The sequence below is a fragment of the Schistocerca nitens genome, chromosome 8, assembly GCF_023898315.1.
Source record: "Schistocerca nitens isolate TAMUIC-IGC-003100 chromosome 8, iqSchNite1.1, whole genome shotgun sequence".
Lineage (NCBI taxonomy): Eukaryota > Metazoa > Arthropoda > Insecta > Orthoptera > Acrididae > Schistocerca > Schistocerca nitens.
This window is the reverse complement of record NC_064621.1, coordinates 415473334-415480335: the sequence shown is the minus strand read 5'-3', so window position 1 is coordinate 415480335 and position 7002 is coordinate 415473334. Positions and strand designations below refer to the sequence as shown.

The window sequence follows — 7002 nt, the reverse complement described above, 5'->3', positions numbered from 1 at the left end:
CACAGCTGAGAAAAAATATACAGGGTGTTCCAGAATTCATGTTGCACACTTCTAGAGGTAGTAGATGGGATTAAGTAGATCAGTTTTGCGTAGCAACCTATGTCCAGAAACGTCATTTAACGACGCTACAGAGCGTCGAAAATATAGGCTCCGGCGGCTGTAAGTTTATGGTGATACCGTTGATAGGTGTCATTTGAGTATTAATCAATTGTACAGTAATGTCATATCTTTGATCCCGAGCTGTTACATGTGAGCGAGCAGCGGTATTGTAAGCTGTAACGCAGGGTTAGGTTATCATCCTTGGTGTGCGCGTAGGCAGTAGCAGATAGTGGTTAGCTGTGTTAAAGTGAGGAAGCAGTTACGTTCCAAATGTAAAGTCTCAATTTATCGATGTATTTAATTAAAACGATTATGTAATGATAACTGATCTGAGAAGGAGGAAGTGTAATGGAATCTTTTATTTACGTGAAGAGGAATTATAAGGGAATTATTTTGAAGTCACTCTTTTATTATTGTAGCGCCATTTTTCACCTACATTTTTCTTACAATTTTTAATTGATCATAGTTTTTTCGAAAGTAGAAAAGGAACTAAGTGTGTTCCGAAAATACTTCGATTTGCAACTAACAGAGAACTTGTTGATCTCACGAGTGTCTCTGTGTAGATATAGTAATTTGCAGTTTACCATAGCAACGCGGAAGACAGAGCAGTACTCCAACGCGTCTTTCAGATTTATGCAGAACAGAGGTAAGGACTAAATATTTTGAGTTTTTTATTCAGTCAGGGACACCTTATGTCATTCAGAGACAGTTAGATTTTTCGGTGTTGTGTATCAGTTTTAGTTCTGGGATCTGGGATCAGTTTTGCGAAACTAACTATCGTAGGTCTTATATCAAAGTTCATTACTCAGGCAGTTTATACTATTCAAACTTCTTGCAGCCAGATTATTCACTTTACCAGTATTAAAAGCTTGCCTTCTCATTATGACAGTTCAGATTTCTATTATGATTCATTATTACATCCACATAGCTCTTATTATTCAAAACGGTGTTCGGCAGTCGAATTTTTATTATTTAAATGGGACTGTAACCGTTATGATATAAGAAACATTCAAGGATGGTGGAGACGCATAATGTATCAATTTGAGGTAACAGTCCCTGTTCGGAAACGAACAAGTCGAAATTTGCAAGCGAAAATCATTCTGGTACATCTGACAGTGGAATACATGTACCGGTACTGTTGTTGCTAAGAATGTCTAGTAAAGACGGGCTTTAAAATGCTTACCTAAGGAGCTGTGAGCGCTTGTTAATCTTAGCTAGTGTGAAACACATCTCCTCTATTGAGCAAGCGTCCAAAGCTCTTAAGTTATGTATTTTAGAGCCCTTGTTTACTAGCCTTTATTTTCTTGTTCTGATACAAACTACCATCGCTGAAACTTACAGCATTAAAACCGGTACATGTATTCTACTGTCGAAGGTATCAGAACGATTTCGGCCTATAACTTCCGACTCGTTCGTTTCTGATAAAAGGACCCTTACAACACACTGATACATTTATCCTTTTCCATGATCCATGAACGTTTGTACCATCATCACGGGACCACCTTATATATACATACATTTATAGGCACCGTCGCCTCTATAGCGTCGTTAGAAGACGTTTCCAGATATGGTATCCTATGAAATGAAATGAAATGTCGTGTGGCTAGGGCCTCCCGTCGGGTAGGCCGTTCGCCTGGTGCAGGTCTTTCGAGTTGACGCCACTTTGGCGACTTGCGCGTCGATGGGGATGAAATGATGATGATTAGGACAACACAACACCCAGTCCCTGAGCGGAGAAAATCTCCGACCCAGCCGGGAATCGAACCCGGGACCTTAGGATTGACATTCCGTCACGCTGACCACTCGCTACCGGGGCCGGACATGGTATCCTATGTAAAACTTGATCTGTTAAGTCCCCATTTACAACCTATAGAAGCGTGTAATATGAATTGTGAAACACCCTGTATATAAACAAAAACTGCTCCATCCTCGATACAAATTCAGTACGCACAAATATTTGACAGCTACAACGTCAACGACGAGATATGGAAGTAAATACTCGACACACTGTTACAAAACCAGTCAGATATGTAACATAAACCTTGTATCTACTAATAGCGCTATAAAATTACAAATTACCTGAAAATGGCGCTGTTGTCGGAATAAGTATATCACCTAGCTATACAGCTCTTAAATAAAGCTTCAAAAATAGCAGCGTCCTGGTATAATATACATAAAATGTTACAGTAACAAACAACAGTAAGAAAGCAACTGAAAGAAATAACCAATGGTACGAAGAGAAATGACACTGTTATCAGAAGACAATAATTACCCTGAAGTTATCGCGATTAATGTTGGCCACCTGGACGTTACAAAAGGTGGGACATAATTTTTAAAAGGATGTGTAGTCACCACGTGCTTCCAGCTGGTCACGAGGTCGGTAAGGAAGTGTAGTGATGGGGGGACATCTACATGGCCAGGTTAAAAACCATCAGTTGCACAGTTCAACCCTCTGGCCTACGACCAGGTAAAGGAATGCACTAATGTGTTTGCGTGTGTGTGTGTGTGTGTGTAAAGTCACTAGATGTAATTTGGTTTCCCGATGACGGAGAGCGGTACTCTATCAACACAACACGAGACTATGAGTTATTTTAGATGAGATATGCTGGCCCACACGCTTTACTCTGGGTTTAGCGCTTTGCGATTTACCAAGCATATGGCCCCTTACAAAAGGCACTGAAAGGTCAGCGCTTCACTTGCGGTGTGGGTGTGTGATGCTGTGTTCACATCAGCCTTCACAGAATGTATACTAAAAAGTTAAGCGCGTTTGAACGGTTCCCAACAAAGCGACATGCGACCTCTCTCGAAGTATCATTACTACGCTTCTCGACAGTCGTAGTATTCGTTTCGCAATAAACTACAAGTAGTTGTTTATCCATTCTCGCTAAAATCTCAGAATCGCTGGCAGGTAACTTGAAGCCCTTGTGGTTCGCAGCTCGTCAGTTGCACAATACATTGCCTGAGGAGATTTAATACGTAGATTACAAAAATAAACTTACTTGAAAGGCCTTTAAAAGTACTTGATACACAATTCAATCAATGCAGTGAAGGATTACTTAGATAACACAAAGAAGATGTTTAAAAAAATGTGTAACAAGTACATATTAGTAAAACATCTATATCATTCCACAACACAGTTTAGCACTATACATCTTTTATTTTCTAGAAAACATTCACCAAAGCCTTGTAATGGATAATGTTAATATTTTATCCCTTTCTGAGCTCAATATCTTACTCATTATGAAAGGACACAGATCGAATTTATCAAGCATGGAAGTTGGAGAATACCAAATGGACGGCAAACATCGTTGTCGTAGTCCTTATGATAGTGCGTGTAGTGTTACGTTACCATACACTGAAGAGCGAAAGAAACTGGTACACTTGCCTTATATCTTGTACCGCAACACGACGAGGCGTGAACTCGACTAATGTCTGAAGTAGTGCTAGAGGGAACTGACACCATGAATCCTGCAGGACTGTCCACAAATCCAAAAGAGTACGAGGGGTTGGAGATCTCTTCTGAACAGCACGTTGCAAGGCATACAAGATACGCTCAATAATGTTCATGACTGGGAAGTTTGATGGCCAGCGGAAGTGTTTAAACTCAGAAGAGTGTTCCTGAAGCCACTCTGCAGCAATTCTGGACGCGTGGGGTGTCGCATTGTCCTGCTGGAACTGCTCAAGTCCGTCGGAATGCACAATGGACATGAATGGATGTGGGTGATCAGACAGGATGCTTACGTAAGTGTCACCTGTCAGAGTCCAACAGCGATCCCATATCAATCCAGCTGCACACGCTCCACACAATTACTGAGCCTCCACCAGCTTGAACAGTCCCCTGCTAACATGCACGGTGCATGAATTCATGAGGTTGTCTCCGTACCTATAGAGGTCCATCCGCTCGATACAATTTGAAACGAGACTCGTCCGACCAGGCAACATGTTTCCAATCATCAACAGTCCAATGTCGATGCTGACAGGCCCTGGGCGAGGAGAAAAGCTTTGTGTCGTGCAGTCATGAATACACGAGTGGGCCTTCGGCGGCTCCAGAAGTCTATATCGATGATATTTCGTAGAATCGTTTGCATACTGACACTTGTTGATGGTCCAGCATTGAAATCTGCAGCAATTTGCAGAAGGGTTGCAGTTCTGTCACGCTGAGCGATTCTCTTCAGTCGTCGTTGGTCCCGTCCTTGCAGGATCTTTTTCCGCCGCAACGATGTCGGAGATTTGATATTTTACCGGACTCCTCTGATATTCACGGTACACTTGTGAAATGGTCATACGAGATAATCCCTGCTTCATCGCTACCCCGGAGACTCTGTGTCCCATCGCTCGTGCGCCGACTATAACAACACGTTCAAACTCAGTTAAATCCTAACCTGCCATTGTAGCAGCAGTAACCGATCTAACAACTGCGCCAGACACTTCTTGTCTTATATATGGCCGGCCTGGGTGGCCGAGCGGTTCTAGGCGCTACAGTCTTGAACCGCGCGACCACTATGGTCGCAGGTTCGAATCCTGCCTCGGGCATGGATGTGTGTGATGTCCTTAGGTTAGTTATGTTTAAGTAGTTCTAAGTTTTAGGGGACTGATGACCTCAGAACTTAAGTCCCATAGTGCTCAGAGCTCTCGGCTCTGAGCACTATGGGACTCAACTTCTGAGGTCATTAGTCCCCTAGAACTTAGAACTAGTTAAACCTAACTAACCTAAGGACATCACACACATCCATGCCCGAGGCAGGATTCGAACCTGCGACCGTAGCGGTCTTGCGGTTCCAGACTGCAGCGCCTTTAACCGCACGGCCACTTGGGCCGGCAGTGCTCAGAGCCATTTGAGCCATCTTATATATGCTTCGCCGTCCGCAGCGCTGTATTCCGCCTGTTTACATGCCTCTGTATTTGAATACACATGACTGAACAAGTTTCGTTGGCGCTTCAGTGTACTTTGTTTCTCTGGAAAGACTTCTCTAGTTTTCTCGGTTAACAACTATGTTCTGTTGAGTGGACGTCATCTCTGAGATATAGAAACCGCTTACCAACTTTCGTTTATTTCGCACAACTCCTCCTCGTTCTCCGTGACTAACACAATTGGGAAAGTCATTGATGTATGTCAATAACAATATTGGTCGTAATATGGTATCCTCCTATATTAACGCATTTTGGTTCTGATAAGAACCCAAATGCGGTCAAGTCATCTCTACTGTCAATATCGTATTACAGCAAACAGCTTTTGGCTACCCTTTTTATTATCTAATGATCCAGTTTATGTAGGAGAAACTGTAGTATCTCAACTGGCAGTCTACGTTCCGTTTGAACGACCGTTATAAAAATAATTCTGACGACTGTTGTGCTGCCGATTGCAAAGGTGACGTAACGGGTTATACGCAGCTATGCTGGAGCACGCGCCCTCCTCCCTGGTAGGCTGGCGTTTCTCGCGCGCGGACGGATCGCGTGTTGAGCTCTCGACTGGCGGCGATGTAAACCAGGCAGGCCGGGAGTGGGAGGTGGGGGGAGGAGGGAGGGGCGTGGGTAATGCAAACCTCGTTAACGCCGACACCTGCGGCCGCGCGTCGCACGCGGTTATTTTTCCAGCATTAGCGAGCAGTTCGCGGTTGCTCATGCCTATGCATAGCGACTGCGGCTGTGCCGCGCGGGCCACCGCAGGTCCGCTGCATGCATGCTGCGTGACACGCGCGCTCTGCGCCACCCAGATTACCATTACCACTCTCACTTTCTTCTCGAACTCTGCGTTCCCCTGTAGGTTAATTTGAGATGAAGAGAATCGCACAGAACAGACTAGCATTAAGAGGTGTACCCAACCAGTCGTCGGACAGAATACCACAACGTTAGCAATTTCCATATACGAATCACTATGTAACCGGATGTTTTGAGATAAAGAACTAAAGCTGTCTTCTGCCCGAAGGCTGCTTTGAACACCGGAAGTACTTTACTGTAGTGTACCCTTGCCTGCCTCCGACCACTGGTTTTACCTAACCAGCTAGTTATTATTGCACAACACTGCATTTTTCACATTAACAAACCATTGCCAGAAATAAGCGACAGGATACATTTTAGCTTTGACTAGGGATCAAAGCTTTGGTTTCACAAACGGACACTTATTCAATGATCTACTTTCCAGAAAATACACGGAAGGGGGAAAAAATCCGAACCACAAGGAAGAGTTGAGCGAAATAAACGAAAGTTGGTAGGCGGTTTCTACATCTGAGACATGGCGACCACTCACATTTCGCGCCAGTCGTATAAGAGTGACGCTAGTAGCATCACTATGAGGATGCAAACAACTGTGCTGTAAATACATGTTGTAACGGTGATGAGCTTCAGTTACATTTGTGACTTCACGTAGTGAGCTATTAGTCAAGAAGGCCTTTAAGATGAAAAAGGCGCGTAATAGGGCTACGAGTAGCTAAACGTTCCTTCCGTGGCACTGCAGAAAGACTTCGCAGCTGTGGTCACGGGAATGTACGGTCGCAAGAGGACCGGACTGCGAACGGCCACGTGGCACTACCGAGAGGGAAGACCACCGTGTTCGGCGTATAACTGTGGCGAATCGTACCGAGTCTGCAACAGCAATTCGATTTGCAGTGGCCACTACAGTGACGCAACGAATTGTTAAAAATCGGTTTCTTGAAGGACAGCTCCGAGCCACAAGCCTTGTAGTGTGCATTTCACTGACGCCAAACTACTCCTGTTTGCGACTTCAGTGGTGTCAAGCGAGAGCTAATTGGCGGGCTGAGTGTAGGTCTCTTGTGTTTTCTGATGAAAGCTGGTTCTGCCTCGGTGCCAGTAATGACCGTGTTGGTTGGAAGGAGGCCAGGTGAGCGTCTGCAACAATGCTGTCTACGGCCTAGACACACTTGATCTACACCTAGGATTATGATC

At 44.4% G+C, this 7002-nt stretch overlaps 1 non-coding gene across 1 annotated transcript; it reads left to right on the top strand.

The window, feature by feature from the left end:
• Positions 1–4548: 4548 nt before the first annotated feature.
• On the top strand, positions 4549–4632 carry Trnas-uga (transfer RNA serine (anticodon UGA)). Its single transcript is given in 2 exon segments — positions 4549–4588; positions 4598–4632. It is a non-coding gene; the product is annotated as a tRNA-Ser (tRNA).
• Positions 4633–7002: the final 2370 nt, after the last annotated feature.